Below are 19,116 nucleotides of genomic sequence, written 5' to 3'. Positions count from 1 at the left end.
GTAATTCCAGCCCTTTGAGAGGCCAAGGCAGTCAGATCACCTGAGGTCAGGAGTTCGGGACCAGCCTGGCCAACATGGTGAAACTCTGTCTCTACAAAAAATAAAAAAATTAGCCGGGTGTGGTGGTGTGCCCCTGTAATCCCAGCTACTCGGGACGCTGAGGCAGGAGAATCGCTTGAACCTGGGAAGCAGAGATTGCAGTGAGCTGAAATTGTGCCACTGCACTCCAGCCTGGACAACAGAGCGAGACTCCACCTCAAAAATAAATAAATAATAAATAAATAAATAAAATGGTTCACCTTATTAGACCTTCCTCAAATTGCCTTAATTAGATGGGCCATCTATTCCTGCTGGTACCCAGATGGATACTCTCTTGTTAAAAATATATTACCTCGAGATGTGCAGCATTACAACATTTTTCCAACTCTATTATACCATATTAAATGTGAATTTACCCAGTTTCCTATTCCAGAGTTTTGAACAAACATTTCTAACCTGATCATCCAAGTGTATTTTTACTCTTTGTAATTTCCTATTACTGTGAATCCTTGCAAATCCAAAGCAAATCATTATGAACATTTTAAAAGTAGTTCAGAGGTTGGGTGCAGTGGCTCACTTTGGGAGGCTGAGGCATGAGGATCACTTAAGACTAGGAGTTCAAGACATCCTGGGCAACATAGAGAGTCTCGCCATGTTGCCCAGGATGGTCTTGAACTTCCTCTCTACAAAAAATAAAAATAAAAAATTAGCTGGGCATGGTGGCACATGCTTGTAGTCCCAGCTACTCAGGAGGATGAGGTGGGAGGATCACTTGAGCCCAGGAGTTCAAGGCTGCAGTGAGCTTTGATCACACCACTGCACTCCAGCCTGGGTGACAGAGCAAGACTCTGTCTCAGAAAAACAAAAGCAAAATGAAAATAAATAAAAGTAGTTCATTAAAACCTTCTATACTGCTGTGGATCTTTAAACCTGGAAAGAGAATATTAAATCCCTAGAGCCCTGGTCCTGTCTCGGAAGTCAAGATTTATCAGTTAGATTAGAACTTGATTTCATCACTGTCCTTTCCCAATGCTCACTGATAATGTGACTCTTCTAACAGGCTTAAGAACATATTACAGGATGATCTTTACCTGAATAAAATCCAAGACAACTAAAACTGTGAACAAGTTATAAATACATGAGAAGCTAGGTATCAAAGACACAGTACTGTTTGGGGGTTCTAATGGACTTTAAATGACCACAGATTATTTCCAGCTTCTCTCATCTGGAGCAGGAATCTCCTTCCTTACTCTTTGTCTGAGTGGCCCCATGACTTCCTTTGACAGACAGAATGTGGTGTGATCTTGTGGGACTTCTGAGTCTCAGCCCCCAAGTTCTCACTTCTGACATCTTCGAAGGTTTCTGTTCTCATATAAGAAGGCCGGGATGAGAGACCACAAGGGGAGAGAGGCCTAGCTGCCCAGCCATTTGCTCCAGCCTTCCCAGGTGAGGCCCCACCCACGCAAGTGAGGCCACCCTGCATCAGCATTAGCCAGTCCAGCCTTCCCAACTGAGGCCCCACCCACACAAGTGAGGCCACCCTGCATCAGCCAGTCCTAGCCTGTTGTAGCCCTTGACTCCTGCCACATGAGTCAGCTCAGGCAAGACCAGCAGAATCATGAGAATACTACCTTGTTTTCTTAAGTTGTGGCATGGCTGGCTACAGCTCACACTTGTAATCCCAGCACTTTGAGAGGCTGAAGTGGGAGGATCACTTGAGGATCGCTTGAGGTCAGGAGTTCGACAGCAGCGTGGGCAACATAGGGAGACCTCATCTCTACAAATATATATATATATATTTGAATCAACTCTCTCTAAACCAGTGGTTCAAAGTGTGGTGTCTGAACCAGCAGCATCAGTATCACCAGGGAACTTACTAGAAATATAAATTCTCAGGTCCCATCCCAGACCTACTGAGTCAGAGTTAGAAACTGTAAGAGTGGGAGAGTGGGGCCTGGAAATTTGTGTTCTACCAAGCCCTCCAGGTGATTCTGATGCAAGCTAGACTTTAAAATGCACTACTCTAGACTAAGAGAAATCAGGATAAAAGCAAGTAACAATTTGGATATTTCTTCAGTTTGCACTTGAAAAATGCTTTCGGATACACTGTTACGGTGTTACTGGACTTTGTGCAGAAAGACTAACGTTTTCTGTCTATAAACATTCTGGGGATAGGCAGTTTAAATAATTGCTTTATTTAATTTACTTGACACTTATGAGGGGCTTACCATGTGTCAGGCACCATTCTAAGCACTTTGCAAATATTAACCCATTTAATCCTCAGGACAATCCTTGGATGTAGTTACTGGGATGATGTCATTTCACAGAGGGGACTCAGTGAGGTTAAGCAACTGGTGGAGGATCAGAAGCTGGTGTCAGAGCAAAGACTCCAACCCAAGTAGATTCCATACCTTTAACCACTACCTCATACAATCTGTGTCTGTGTGTGTGCGTGTGTCTGTCTCTCTCTTAGACAGGGTCTTGCTTTGTGGCCCAGGGTAGAGTGTTGGAGTGCAATGGCCCACCACAGCTCACTGCAGCTTTAAACTCCTGGGCTCGAGCCATCCTCCCACCTCAGCCAGCCTCCAAAGTAGCTAGCTAATTTAAAAAAAATTTTTTTTTCTTTTGGTAGAGATGGGAATCTCCCTATGTTCCCAAGATAGTCTCGAACTCCCAGCCTCAAGTGATCCTTCCACCTGGACCTCCCAAAGTGCTGGGATTATAGGCGTGAGCCACAATGCCTAGCCTCAACCTCCCTTTACTATGATCGTTGCTTTCTGTCGAGAGTGGGTCAGCAATTTGCAACATTTCACAAGTTCCCTGATGGTCAGCTGCTACTCAGTATTTCACACCATGATATAATAAAGAGGTAATTATACAAATTATACAAAATAATATCATATATAGGGAACTAGAATTTATCTTTTACTTGAAGATTCAAACAGCAGAGTGGTAAAAACGGATTAATGCTCTCTCTTGAGCACCCATTTCATGTTTAATCCTGAGAAACACCCAAGATAGACACAGGGAGAGAGGAGGGACCAATGTGATGTTCATGGCATTTTCACAGACTCAGAAAACCCAGAGCTGGGACCAGGAAAGGGCCTTAGGAATTCTTGTTTTGCAGCTAGAGGGAGATTCCCTTTACAATTAGGGAGAATTAACTAAAGCTTTCCTCCCATTGGAAGCTGGGTAGCAGAACAAAATTATGAAACAATCGAGCACATACTGATGTCTATCTGTCATTTTCTCCATTACAAAGACCTGACAGGCCAGGTGTGGTGGCTCACGCCTGTAATCCCAGCACTTTGGGAGGCTGAGGTGGGTGGATCACCTGAGGTCAGGAGTTTGAGACCAGCCTGGCCAACATGGTGAAACCCTGTCTCTACTAAAAATACAAAAATGAGCTTGGTGTGGTGGCGGGTGTCTGTAATCCCAGCTACTCAGGAAGCTGAGGCGGGAGAATCACTTGAACCCAGGAGGCGGAGGTTGCAGTGAGCTGAGATCACATCACTGCACTCCAGCCTGGGCAACAGAGCAACAGAGTAGGTGAAAGTCTGTCTCAAAAAACAAAAACACCTTACAGCTTTTTTGTTTCGCTCTGTTTTAAATTTCTAACTTGATGGAAAGTATGTGATGCTTGTATTGTCTCTGTCACCAAACAAAAAGGACTGTTGACTTGGCTTCAAAGTTTCAAAAGTTATGAGGCTCATTTTCTGTAACCTCCTATTTCACATTGTCTCACATTAGGATACTGTGTGGGGATATTCCGGCAAAAAGTGCCTTCTGGGTTTGCACATGTCTTTCCTACCTCTTTTGCCCAATCTGAGTCCGTTTGTGCCTCTGGGGCTCCTCCCAATGGTTCCAGGGATTTTAACCTTGATCTACATTTGAAGCTCTCAGCCCATTTTCCAGATCCCTCTGATACTCAAACATTATTCTTGCTCCTATCTCGTCACTCAGCCTTCTCCATCTCCTGCACACTCTGAAATAATCTGTCAGAAGAGCCTCATCCTGTCGTGCTGGCTTACTCTGGATCAACAGACAAAGACTTCAGCTCTCTCTCTGATGGACTGAGTAGGAAGAATCAGGCAAGTGCTTTACTAATTAACTGGATTCCACAGTCCCCCCCCCCCCCCCCCACCAATCAGCCAAAGGCAGGCATCCCAGTCTGTTGTCACCCTCACGGTCCTGAATGCATGCCTGCCACACTCGTCCAACATTGCTCATTATTCTCCCATTTGCATTCTTTCCCGTCTTTGTGCAGCACGAGTTAACCCACCAGGTTTCCCAGAGCTTAGTCCAGAATGGACCCAAACACTAGGGGTAAGGCCATTTCACTGCTGTTCTTAACTCAACATCAGTAACCAGGCTCTCTCTCTCTCCTCCCTCCTAGTTCATATTCTTCTCTGTGCTGGAATGTTTTTCCTTTGCCACCCACCTTCTCCCAGCCCCTCCTTCACAACCTCATTTACATGGCCAACTTCTGCATGTCCTTTACATTTTAGTTTCAACATCATCATCTCAAGGGAGCATTTCCTGATCTACCTCCCCTTCCCAAATTAGGTGCTTCTTTGGTATCGGTAGTGGCCCACTGGAGCCAATTATAATTACCAATCATTCGTAAGCTTAGGGAAGACAGAAACCATTGCACTGCAATATTTATTCTCTATTTCAGGTACATAATAGCTACTCAATAATTTTTTTTTTATTGAAGGGAGTGGGAGGGGGAGCTGCATGATGAGAAATTACTTAATTGGTGCAATGTATGTCATTTGGATGATGAATTAAAAGCCCTGGGCCAGACGCAGTGGCTCATGCCTGTAATCCCAGCACTTTGGGAGGCCGAGGTGGGCGGATCACAAGGTCAAGAGATTGAGACCATCCTGGCCAACATGGTGAAACCCCGTCTCTACTAAAAATTCAAAAATTAGCTGGACGTGGTGGTGTGCCTATAGTCCCAGCTACTCTGGAGGCTGAGGCAGGAGAATCGCTTGAACCAGGGAGGCTGCAGTGAGCTGAGATTGCGCCACTGCACTCCAGCCTCGTGACTGAGTGAGACTCCATGAAAACAAACAAAATCCTGATGTGACCACTATGCAATCAATGCATGTAACAAAATTGTACTTGTAGCCCATAACTTCATACATATAAAAAAGGATTTAAAAATAAAATAAATGTTTGATGACAAATGATTATTGTTAATGGGTGATTAAGTGGATGGATAAAGTGAATACATGAATTCAAGCTGTTCTTGTCAACCCTGGTGTCCCAAGGACACATCAACTGGTCTGATGGGCTGCAGGCTGAGCTGGTGGTGTCAATGACTATTGTGTAGGTCGAGAGCTTTACTGTTTGGGCTCCATGGGCAGGAAGGTTCAAAATGACTGTTTCCCTTTTGGTTTGGGATAAAAAGTAAGCATTGTTAAGGGCCAGAACAATGGAGAATCATCCACAGGTGTGCCTGGCATACACATTTGCAGGGAAACTGAAAACTAGATTGCATAATGGTATCATGAAAAGAATGTGAACCTAAAATGTTAAGGGGCAAAACATAGACACAAATCTTCACTGTCATGAACCACCTTTTCTAGAAGAGTCTTCTAAAGTTCATTTATAACATGAAAATAATCACAGACCTGTTTCAAAGGGTGGTCATGGAGGTTCAATGAGAAAATAAAAATCAAATGTAAGGTATATGCACTCAATAAAGGTATGATAGACAGTCAATGAATGTTGGCTACTATTATGTTCATCTGCTAAAATTCAAATTATTCAAGGTCTTGACTAGCACCATGCTATGAATACAATAAGCATCAAGTTATCCTTTTGAAGGAATACAAGAAGACAATAATAAACAACCAAAGCCTAGTTGTGGCATCTTACCTGTTTTCCTGTTTCCACCACTAGGCGACACCACTGACCTATAATAACCCGCTCTTCTCCAACAGGCTCAGCACAGCCATCCTTAGCAATCATGTCAATTAAGCAACAGCAAAAAAGATGTCTATCCTACACAGTAACTATCCTAAATTATTCCTTTGTTTGACTCTTCTTATTTCTCTGAGCTGCCACTGTCTATGTGGTATAAATTTGTTCTTTCATTTTAGTGTGTACTAAAAAAAAGTCTTTGTTACTTAGGGAGCCAATTCAGTATTGACCAGGGATGGGAAACGGGCACTCTAACACAAATGTAGTCCGCTGTTTCACTTTTATATAGATTTCTCTGTCACAAGAAAATGGAACAATTTTCCTCTAGTTTCACAGCCTGCCTTTCTATGACAAGTTGATACAATGTAGTAATTAACCATTAAAATATTGCATATGATTCACAGAGTGTTACAAACTAATTTAAACCAAGGTCAGGTCCCCAAATCAGCAAAATAACTCTGAAGGGAGGGGAAAGAGAACATAAATGAGAAGAAGTAAGCAACAGCAGCTATTAAAAGTAACGCTAGGCAGCTAAAACTGGTCTGAGCACATTCCTAAAAATGTAATTAGCCAAATCCTTCCAGAAATTAAACCATCAAAATGACATTAGAGTACACTTTAAAAATGTATTTACAGAGTGAAAGAGCAGTCATCCTAGCATATCACTATGTCCTGAGGGTTTCCCTTCTCATAAAGAAAAATGTAGACAGAATTAGATATTGTGCTATGAAGAAAGTTCCAATTGTCACATATATTTTGTAAAAAGCTACTCCCTACTTCCCTTAGCAGTGTTAAAGTTGAGAATGAATTAAATCAATAGGCTGGTTTCTGGTTTCTTTGCCCCATTATGGGATGATTAAAATGACTAAAACCAAAGTCTACCGATGACTTTTCCAGATACCAACAATTATTAAAAGGCAATGAATGAAGATAGAGGTGCTGAACTCCACCAGTGTCGTGGAGCTTGTTTCTCAGAAAGGCAGACGTTGAGACTTCATTTCCTTCATGAGTAAAGGGCCAACTTATCTCCTCCTGCTCAAGGATTTCAATTTCTAGACTTTCTGAAGGTCTAGAAACATACAAATTTTATTTACATAAGGTGCAGTGATACATAAATTTATTCAAAAATGCTTTCTGACAATATGCCCATGTTCTCAAAGGTGACTGTGCACTTAAAAGAGAGGTTTCAAATAAGGAGCCAGAGGTACCAGAAATACCCAGTTTAAAGGGAAAGCCTTAGGCATTTTGCTGACATATGGAAAGACTTTTTCATAGCTTTTTCACCTGCATTATGAAGCTACTGGAAGGCAGTACAGGACTACCTTAGAAGAAGTAGCCGTGAAGAATGGCGCTGTGTTTCTGAAAAGGAGCATGTGGACGTATGGAAAAGGAAAAAGCTGTGTAAAGTGTACTGAGAAAAGGAAAGAGGAGAAGTGATCAAAGTGACATGGAAAATCCATGATGTTGTCCAAATGGTATTATCAGAACTCAGGGTATAGTCCAGGATGGTGAAAGCTCAGGAGGAAGGTGATAATCCAGGATGCATCATTGCAGAGAGCAAGCTCGGTGTCTCTAGCCGAACAGAAGAGAGCAGACAGCGGGGACGACAGGGCTTCCAAGACACGAGCCTGAGTACCCAGCGTGTGTGATAACCAACAAAGGGAGGCTGCGGTGGCTGTGATGTGTGTGTCCAAAAAGAAAAGACTCTAAAGACTAATTATTTAATTTTATTTGTCCTTTAAATACAAACTGTTATCTTAGCTGCAGGGGGGCCCTACTTTCTCTTAATCTGAATTAAAATGGTTAACTATTGGAAATATAACACCATTGGCCAAAGTACATGAAACCAGCTAAGTAAATTACGAATCATAAATCAAGGTACTACTTTCTTCTTGATGGTTAAAGAAATCACAATTTTTTGTTTTACATTTTTAAAAAACTATGAGCACTTCAACCACGATATCTCACAAAGAGATACACTTCTACTACACACAAATGATTGGCATGCTAAAAAATTCTAGCAACCTTATGCTTATCCCCAACAATACATAAATTGTACGCTAACAGCCCCTGTATATGCCAGACTGTGGTAGGCAAAGAACAGAAGGATTTATAGAAGAGAATGTGACCAGGAGCGATTTTCTCTTGATGGCCACCTTCAACTCCATCCCTCCCTAGATGTGCATGTGTCTCTGCACATCAAGAACTGGAGTCTAATTCGCAGTGCTGTGCCGGAGCTGATGTGTAACTGTTGGCAAGAGCTGACTGTTAAATTTTCAGGCAATTTGCAAACCCATTATTTGCAAGTTAAACACAGTCATTATAAAAATTAAATTACATAATTTATGTTAAGTAAAATATATTAAAAGCAAAAGTAATACATTCTCAAAACTCACCCCTTCCTCAATTATGCCATTACATCTACTGTTATCAGTGTTCTTGGGGTCATTTACAGCTGTTCAGTAGAAAGGATATATAATGATATGCTTCTGCATGTCTCTTCCCAAATCTGTTTTGATGATGTCTTGTTGGTACCTTGAAATTGGCCATGGTTTGGGAGGCCGAGGCGGGCGGATCACGAGGTCAGGAGACCGAGACCACAGTGAAACCCCGTTTCTACTAAAAATACAAAAAATTAGCCGGGCGTGGTGGTGGGCGCCTGTAGTCCCAGCTACTCGGGAGGCTGAGGCAGGAGAATGGCATGAACCCGGGAGGCGGAGCTTGCAGTGAGCAGAGATCACGCCATTGCACTCCAGCCTGGGCGACAGAGCGAGACTCCGTCTCAAAAAAAAAAAAAAAAAAAAAAAAAAAAAAAAAGAAATTGGCCATGGTAATTGGAAAATACTACAAATCAGAGCTTGTTTTATTGGTTTATTGATTGTCGTGACCAGGTGTTGGCAAGCTCTGGCCCACAGACCAATTCAGCTCACCGGCTATTTACGAACGGCCCATGCATAAACACATTCAAATAGTTGTTAAGTTCCTACATAATATCCTCAGTTTGGGCGCTTGGACTGCGAAGCCTAAAATATCTACTATCTGGCCCTTTTCAGAAAAGAATTGCTGACCCCTTGTCTAGACTCGAGAAGCAATGGAGAAAAACTATAATAAAGATACAACATACAAGCGTGTTGTGTCTCTAGTCATCACATTTTGACTAGCACACACACACACACGCACACACACACACACGAATAACGAAATGTTCTTCCAGTATTTGAAAACTATTCTTAACTCAGCAAAGAAGTCACTCGCATTGTTGACAAACAAATGAAGTTCAAGCATAGTTCTTCATCGTTTCAGTTTCTTGTAAAGGGAGAATCAAAAACATCAACTACATTTTTGTTGCAATTACACTCATTCATCAATTGCAATGCAAAAGTTACACAAAAATTAACTAGTTTGGCCGAGCACAGGGACTCATGCTTGTAATTCCAGCACTTTGGGAGGCCGAGGCAGGCGGATCACGAGGTCAGGAGATGGAGACCACAGTGAAACCCCATCTCTACTAAAATTACAAAAAATTAGCCGGGCGTGGTGGCGGGCGCCTGTAGTCCCAGCAACTCGGAGAGGCTGAGGCAGAAGAATGGCATGAACCCTAGAGGCGGAGCTTGCAGTGAGCCGAGATCATGCCACTGCACTCCAGCCTGGACGACAGAGCGAGACTCTGTCTCAAAAATAAATAAATAAATAATTAACTAGTTCATTCTATGAGAATTAATTGGTTTTGTGAAATTTACAGTAAAAGAATAAAGAGTATATATTGTATACTACATATGATATATTGTATATATCGTATATATCCTTTATTTATTTATTTGAGACAGAGTCTCACTCTGTCACCCAGGTTAGAGTGCAATGGCACGATCTTGGTTCACTGCAACCTCCGTCTCCTGAGTCCAAGCAATTCTCCTACCTCAGCCTCCAAAGTAGCTGGTATTACAGGCACCCACCAACACACCTAGCTAATTGTATTTCACCATGTTGGCCAGGCTGGTCTCGAACTCCTGACCTCAGGTGATCCACCCGACTTGGCCTCCCAAAGTGAAGGGATTATAGGCGTGAGCCACTGTGCCCAGTGAATATATCATATATATCATATATCATATATATTCTTTATATCAGTAATACATATGAGTGGGTTTTTTTGAGAACCTGTTGTTAAATATTTACTGGCACACCACTGCTGACTCCCCTTATAATCAATCTGGGCTGCTCTTAGGGACTCACATGAATAACAGAATATGCTGGTAGTGATATTCTGAGATACTTCAGGTTAGGTCACAAGAAGAATTGCAGCTTCCACCTGAGACTCTTAGAAAACTTGTGGCATTCTCTTAAAACCTAAGTGTTATGCTCTGAGGAGCCCAAGCCAGGTGACAAGTACCAATTGAGTTCCACCATCTGAACACAACTGCAGGAGACACTCTGAGCAAGAACCCCTCAGCCAAGACCCCTAAAAACCCATAAAATTATGAAAGATAATGATATGTTGCTTTAAGCCTTTAGGTTTTGGGGGTGACTTGCTACACAGCAATAGATAACTGAAACACCATTTTATTCTGGAGAGGAGACACTGAGGGGGTCGCTAATTGGGCCCATTGCATCCAGATCTCAGGAATCCAAGGTTGGGGTATTGCAGTCCTGATTTGTTCCACGCCCTTCGTGTAAAAACACACATGCAGGCATGTTGGGGGTGGGGACTTAACAAAAAGGGGAAATGGTTATAATACATGTCCACATTTGTATATAAATCTGAATCACCTAACGCTTTTCTTTACGTGCATCAAATAAAATACCATCTAATGAAACACTAACTCTACCTATTTCACTCACTACCAGTCAACCACATTTGGGCTTCCTAGAATGGCATGAATCTCCTCCCACAGTTTTCTTCCTGTCTAGATCAAGTCAAATAGCTATATTTGTGGCTAGTGTCACTAAAGTTCCCTGCAGCCTGTTGAAGTCGTATCCTCATCATATCTTATTTCACTGTTTCATTCCCATTTCACAGTTGCCAAGGAGAGTCAGTGGGGATTTCTGGGACCTGAAGAGAGTTTATATCTGGGGAGGATCTATGTTTCATATACCCCCACCCCAATCTTCTCTACCTGCTCTATGTGAATGCATTTTTATCAGAGTGTTTCAGGGGAGGAGGAAGATCCAGAGCACCACCCCTATGCCAAAGAAAGCATGAATGCAGAATGTGTAGCTTCATGATCACTAAACCTTGGATCCCTGCTTGTCTGAGTCCATACAGGCTGCAATAACAAAACACCTTAGACTGGGTAATTTATAAGTAATAGACATTTATTTCTCATAGTTCTAGAGGCTTGGAAATCCAAGATCAAGAGGCTGGGAAATCTGGTAGAACTGGTGTCTGGTGAGAGCCTGTCCCTCATAAATGGCACCTTCTCACTGCATCTTCACACGGCACAAGCGACAAATATGTGCCCTCAAGCCATTTTATAAAGGCACTCATACCATTCATGAGAGCAGAATGCTCATGATTAATCACCTCCCTAGGCCCCTACCTCTTAGTACTACTTCACTGGGGATTAAATTTCAACATATAAATTTTGGAGGGGCACAAACATTCACACTATAGCCATGCTTATATAATCCCTGTTGCAAAATCATAGCTAGAAAAAGTACTCAGGGATTTTGCACCACTTAGGGAAATACTGTTTATTTACAGAGAATCATACCTACATAGACCAAGTTTTGTCATTCATTTAAGTCCATTTGAAATTGACCAATAGGTAAAGCAGAGAAAAGTTGTCAACAGAAACATCAAGTTGTCTCCAACTTGAGTTTAGCTGGAGATACAAAATAAGAATTCTGCCAGGTGCGGTGGCTCACACCTGTAATCCCAACACTTTAAGAGGCTGAGGCGGGTGGATCACCTGAGTTCAGGAGTTTGAGACCAGCCTGGCCAACATGATGAAATCCCATCTCTACTAAAAATACAAAAAATTAGCCGGGTGTGGTGGCAGGCACCTGTAATCCCAGCTACTCAGGAGGCTGAGGCAGGAGAATCGCTTAAACCTGGCAGGCAGAGGTTGCAGTGAGCCGACACTGTGCCACTGTACTCCAGCCTGGGCAACAAGAGTGAAATTCCATCTCAAAAAAAAAAAAAAAAAAAAAAAGAATTCTATTATAAGGCATTTCTAGGTAAAGAGATTTTGCAGACTATTTTTTGGACATCTATAGAAGGTACTACATACATACAAATTGTAAGTATTCTAAATATTATCAGCTTCAGTCACTTAGTACAATTTTCCAAAGACAAAGTGCTGTTGCTGCTGATATGATAAACCATTCTTTACACAGGGATTTTTTATTCTTTCATCTCAGTTACATCTCATTACCAAGAACCACTCGAGGCTCAATAGGAACGAAAGTCCACTTTCCTGGGTCCATGTTTCACTCTTTTATCCTGCTAATGTCCTCAAGAAGCTAGGAATTATCAGTTCTAAATTAGTTTCAAATTGTAATTCACACTTCAAATGCCTCGCGCCGACTGACTGTTAAATCCACACAATCAAAGTTACCTAACCATATTTGTCATTTGTTTTAAATGCTTTTGGACTTTTTGACAAAATACGGACTGAGAACTCCTAATTCCTCAGTTACTCGGGGTTTGGTTATTTGGAGTTAATGATAGTGCTCAAAAGTAATGCTGTTTTCATTTCAATAGAAAATTTCTACCATTAAAATTTTTCACCAACTGACTGGGATGCTCTGTATTTTGAACACAAATTTGAAAAGGTTAAATCACAGCAAGAAAAACCAGAACACCCACATACTTGAATTCTAGAGACAGTCTGAGAAAAAACAGATTTTTCCTTCCTACACGATCTGTCCTATCCAATCCTTCATTCCATAATCCTTTTTCCTGTTACTTTTCTCTACTTGACTTATCTTGCCAAATCTTCTCTATATCGGGCACCAATAATTAGCTTCACTATGGGCACCTAGAACTTGGATGATGTTTATAGTTCAAAATTTAAAATGATTTTTTCAGGAAGCAAAGATGTGAAGACTAAGAGGAAGAAAGTTTGGTACAAAGAGTAGGGAAGGAAGAGTGCTAACCAAGGATTGCTTAAGGATGTCTAGGCTGTCTGACACCCTGAGTTTGAGGCAATGACTGACAGCTGATGACTCACCTGTGAACCCCTGAGTGGGCTCAAATTCTAATTAGTCTTGCATGCTGACACCATGTCCAAAGCAGTATACACAGGGCTAGAACAGGACTGGCCTGGGATTTGGGTCCTGGCTCTACAGATTAGAAAAATGATTTAACCTCTTTAGATTCCAATGTCCTTACCTCTAAGATAGAGATTATGGCAGACACTGGCTAATTATTTTCCAAATTGGTTCCTTTTCATGGGCACATCTATTAGATGACATTTTTCAGCCTCCCTCCAGTTAGATGTGATCATGTGACTAAGCCAATGAAATCTGAGCGGAAGTGATGAGCGTCACATCCAGACCAGCATAAAAAACTCCACCCTTGGCCCTCCGAGCTCTTCTCCCTGTTGGCAGATAAACTGGAGATGTCCTCCTGGGCAACCTTGGAAACCACCTATTGAAGATGGTCTCTGAATCACCCCTGGCCACCTGACTGGGAACACCAAATAGGATTGCTACATGAGTAAAAAAATAAACAATTTCTGGGTTGAGTCACTGAAACTTACTTATCTGTTCCAGCTACTGGAGCTACCTTCCCCAATACAGGCATAATCATAGTACCTTTTACTGGGAGGATTAAGTGAGATAATGTTTACTAAATGGCAGGTACACAGTAAGCACTCACCATCAATTGTCAACTCTTATTGTAGCAAGGAAGAATTTACAGACCTGAACCCACAAAGAAATGGATACACTCAGGATTTAGAACCTGGAGGGGATTTTTCACATATTTCTATTAGTTGGGCAAAATGGCTTTGAAAAGTCATCTTTTCAAAATATTTCAATATGCGAATCATGCTCACCAATATGCTAATCAATATGCTAATGATTTACTAGTGATTTGCTGACCAAAATCAAATCATTCAAATATTTTGAAAAGGTGAACTGGTTCGAGACCAGTTCAAAACTAACATATGCTCCCCTAAGAAAGGCTATGCACTCTTTCACAAAATGAGGGAGTTAAATACTCTATAGGTACTTTCATCTTGGCCTCTAAGAAACTCCAAGCTCAATGAGAAATCACATTGTGTGCCTAAATTGGTAAACCAGATTTCAGACTGGTGTGCTGAGTCTCAAATCCTTGGTTACAGCGGGTCACTTATGCTTCACTGAGGCCTGAGTAAACTTCCCTTTTGTCAGGGAGGAGTTTGGCAGTGATCTTGGGAATTCATTCTGGTCTGTGCTCTCAACGCTAATGGAAAACGTTAGTATTTTCCCCTAGGCGGTGCTCCAAGGTGCAATATGGCTGGTAATCTCTGTGCAGGGCAGCCTGAGTCAGCGGCCTCTGAGTCACTTTGCCAGGATGCATCCCAGGCTTCACACAGCAGAGAGGCTGGTCATGGAAGAGGTCTGAGGCCCAGAGCACAGCAGAACAGCCCAGAAACAAAGAGATAAAACAGCCCTGAACAATTCCCTCAGACTCCAGCTCTGAAGAAAGGAGATAAAAGTCCTCACTGTTCCTCATTTAAAGGAAATTGATATGAAATAAAAATGTGGGAGCAACAGATGAAATATGCTTACCAGGCAGCACGTTCATACAAGCAATCTGAAAATTTTAAGTTTTATTCTTTTAAGTTGTCTGAAAAATGACTACTTTCACAATAGTATACATTAGGGGTTGAATTTTGTCCCACAAAAACTTTTATGTTGAAGTCCTAACTCTCAGTACCTCAAAATGTGACCTTATTTGGAAATAGGGTGGTTGTAGACGTAGTAAACTAAGATGAAGCCAGGCGTGGTGGCTCATGCCTGTAATCCCAGCACTTTGAGAGGCTGAGGTGGGTTGATCGCTTGAGCTCAGGAGTTCGAGACCAGCCTTGGGCAACATGGCAAACTCCATCTTTACAAAAAATCCAAATATTAGCCAGGTGTGGTGGCCATGCTTGTAGTCCCAGCTACTCATGAGGATGGGGCGGGGAGGATCCCTTGAGCCCCGGAGGTGGAAGTTGCAGTGAGCCTTGATTATGCCACCGCACTACAGCCTGGACAACAGGGCAAGACCCTGTCTCAAAAAAATAAATAAAATAAATAAATAAACTAAGATGAGATTATCAGATGGGTCCTAATCTATTATTTTTCCTTATGAAAAGGGGAAATTTGAACACAGAGACATGCATAGAGGGAAGGGGATGTGAAGAGGAAGGCAGAGATCCAGGTGATGCTTCTCTGTACTAAGAATACCACACACTACCAGCAACCCATCAGAAGCCAGGGGACAGGCATGCAGCAGATTCTCTCCCATAGCTCTCAGAAGGCACTTATCCTACCAACACCTTGATCTTGGATTTCTAGCCTCTAGAGCTGTGAGATAATAAATTTCTATTGTTTAAGTCATCTAGTCTGTGGTTCTTTGTTATGCCAGCTCTAGCACACCAATATAGCACATACACAAGAATAAATCATACTGCAATTGATCATAATAAAAAGTGATCAAGTCAGTGCATGGCTATTGTCTTTCCTGAGTAAAGATGCTAATAATGACTGACAGTCTTCTGGGAGATGCTTAAAGAAGGTGTAATAACATTTGGTGTCAGCAAGGGAACCATTAATGTACTACCGTGAGCAACCTTGCTTCAGTGGCACTTCATTAGAATGAAAAGATGTTTCTTCCCCTTAACATTTTAATATACTGCTTTAGTAGGGAGTAAACTAGACCCAAGAAGTATAATCATTACCAGTTCTGCTGGCAAGGGAATAAAGGCAATGTTTGCTCTTTGATATCCATAAATTCTCTTCTGATGATCAAATCAACAAGCAACAAAACCACAAAGGATCAGGTGTAACAATAATCAACAAAGTGGATACCAATATGTCATGTGCATTTCCCCACAAGATGCATGCTACTTTCACACTTGGAATGGCTTGGAGGCCGTGGGAAATGAGACTGCAGTTATCTTATCCCACAGTTCCCTCTGTAAGAAGAGCTGCCCCTCTGGCCACGCCTCTGATAAGGCCATTTCTACCCACCATCCCTCAAAATCTCATCCATTCTGACTTCCTGTACTGAGCAAAACATTGAAACTCTGTATTATTGTAATTAATTGCTTTTTATGTATTTCATTCAGTAATTTATATAACAATGAACATTTGTGAGATAACTACAATAAAAATGAGAAACAAGGGGTTTAGAAGCTTTCTTCTTATCAGAGTGCCAGATAACCTATCTATTGAAGGCAGTGATTTCTACCTCCCAAACTCAATGGTTCCCTCTGAAGATCATGCTGTGTAAGTTACAGAGAGATAAATCTTTCTAATTTTCTGAATATTTCCATCCAAGAAAATTAACTGGGTCATTAGCCAAATAAAGGCCATGACTTACACAACAGTAGAATTACAGCACTGCAAAGAACCATAGAAAATGCCAGGAATCTTCATTCCTGTATCCCTGACATGCTGCAGAACCTACAGTTGATTTCTTTCAGTGACTATAGCTAACTACTTTGCAAAGCCTCTCACTCCATTTTTGGAGAGCAGGATAAGCATACTTTCTATAAATATGTGGGCCATTTTTCATCTGTTTGATGTCATCCTTCAACCATAGTTGTCTGGTAGAAACTCGTTGGGAGAGGAAAAAGCAGACTGCCTTGGATGCCTAGCTAAGTGGCTTTGCTTTCCTAGCTGATTTATGTAAATCCAAAAGGAAATAAAAATCAGATAGCAAAGGGACGAACTGCAAACACCAACAAGCATTAACTAAATAGTTGTATTTACTAAGCATCTACTATGTGCCCATTGCTGTTACAGAAAATTGAAGAGGGAGAGAAGTCAAAGATACCATCAGTATCCTCAATTAATTTAAAATACTATCTGACCATGATTAAATATATTAAACAAATTCAAAAGCAACGGAAGATCTAATGTAAAGAGTGAAGTCCTAAGTTGGTCACCTAGACTACATTTAGCAAGAGTTCAGAGGGTGGTAATAAAAAATAGTGAATTTGTAAGAGTTATCATGACGCACCTTGGTTGACCGTGCTTTGGAGGATCAGCAAGATTCGGAAAGTCATGGGAACTAAGAAGGTTTCTTTGAGAATATACCTAGATTCAACGAGCAATTATACAACTGTTCCAAAACCCACAAAATAAGATTGTGAAGATTCTGTCGATAATTTTTAAAGTGAGGTGAATGGGAATGAGAAAGGAATGATGAAATGTAATCAAATATGAGTATGGATTGGGAAAATACCACTGCATCCAAGGACAATCTACAGAGAAAATGAAACTGACGTTAACTTGGGAATTTTTCCAGCAGACAGATTGGATAACTGATTTGCATTTTTTCTTTCAAGGAAGATACAGGATGTTACTAAGGAGGTTTTTTTTTTTTTTCCCCCCACTTCTCAGTCATCTTTAATATCTCCATTATGCAAAAGTGAAAAGTTCTCATTCAGCCAATGAGAGTTTAAACTGTGTACCCTTCTTTATTATATACAAATGTCCTTCTCCTCCAGGATCATATAACACTTCCAGAGACGTGCTTAACCACCTGATTAATTACTGGACCTCTGTAAATTACTTTCAAGATTAAGATGATTATTTTATCACTTATTCTGCTTGATAGGCATTTACAGTTTAACACATCTGACAAAGCCATTTGCATACCCCTATAATATAAATGGAGGTACATTAAAGCTACAGTAAGTCTGTAATATTAATAGCCTTAAAATAATTTGCTAATTACAGACAGTTCCCAAAGCAATTACAAGACATTCTATGTTAATTTAGGAAAGAATTCCAAACAAGGCATTTAAAACCTAATAAGATGCCATTAAATGAAGGAAGACAGAGGAGAGGGGAAAAGGGAAAGAAAACCCTAAGGCTTGAACTAGTAGAAATGATTCTCAGAGCTACTGACCCTTGCAAGATCCATGTTTTCCTTGGGTTTTTAGGCACAAAGCAGAGTTCTAATTGATGGTGATTATATAGTTACTACATCACAAATTGAATATATTTGTTGAATTGGTTCACATCAATAACTAATCATATGGAGCATTTATCAACCTGAAAGTCCATGGAAACAGTTGAGTCAATTTATCAAGTGCATACCATGAGAACATGCTCTGTAAACTGTGAGGTGCCACCAAAAGTCACAGTCTGCCTCCTAGTTTTCATACAGATTTATAAGCTGAATTACAATGCTTATAAACTGGAAATAAATTTGACAAAAAGATCACAGAAAAGAAAGCACCTGGCTTGCTCTTGGGTTTTCTGAGGATGTAGACACCAATATGAGTGCCTGCTATTCCAGAGAAATATACACATTGATATAGTCAACATCACCATGAGAAAAAGAAGAATAGGTCGGGTATGGTGGCTCACACCAGTAATCCCAGCACTTTGGGAGGTCTAGGCGGGTGGATCATTTGAGGTCAGGAGTTCAAGACCAGCCTGACCAACGGGGTGAAACTCTGTCTCTACTAAGATACAAAAATTAGTCAGGAGTGGTGGCGGGCACCTGTAATCCCAACTACTCAGGAGGCTGAGGCAGGAGAATCACTTGAACCCAGGAGGCGCGGGTTGCAGTGAGCCGAGATGGTGCCACTGCACTCCAGCCTGGGTGACAGAGCAAGACTCCACCTCAAAAAAAAAAAAAAAAAAAAAGAAAGAAAGAAAGAATAGTAACATACAATTCTAAAAACCAAAAGACAAATTCCTATAGAGCATATTTTATCTCCATAAACTCTACCTGAGAGCTAAGTGCCCAACCAAACATAGATAACCTAATAAAGACAACGCAACAGTAAAGAAATACGCAGACTTCTACAAATGCACAAATGTGCCTCTATAAAATATAGTTCCCATTAGTTAGGTTAATTAAGATTAACATATAAGTCATTGAAAACTCCCAAAGTAGACAAAAGATAATTCACCAAGGAAACACACAAAGACAAAAGTAGCATTCACTCTGAGCCATTCAGTTAACAGATTGGAAGGAGGTTCCTTGTTAATTAA

General features: G+C 41.1%; 1 protein-coding gene across 12 annotated transcripts in view; it reads right to left on the bottom strand.

The window, feature by feature from the left end:
* LOC105498705 (prune homolog 2 with BCH domain) overlaps positions 1-19,116 on the bottom strand; it is a 290,345-nt gene that overhangs the window by 182,309 nt on the left and 88,920 nt on the right. The window lies entirely within an intron of this gene.

The sequence above is a fragment of the Macaca nemestrina genome, chromosome 14 (assembly GCF_043159975.1).
Source record: "Macaca nemestrina isolate mMacNem1 chromosome 14, mMacNem.hap1, whole genome shotgun sequence".
Classification (NCBI taxonomy): domain Eukaryota; kingdom Metazoa; phylum Chordata; class Mammalia; order Primates; family Cercopithecidae; genus Macaca; species Macaca nemestrina.
The sequence above is the reverse complement of the archived record's forward strand: the minus strand, read 5'-3'. Positions and strand labels throughout refer to the sequence as shown.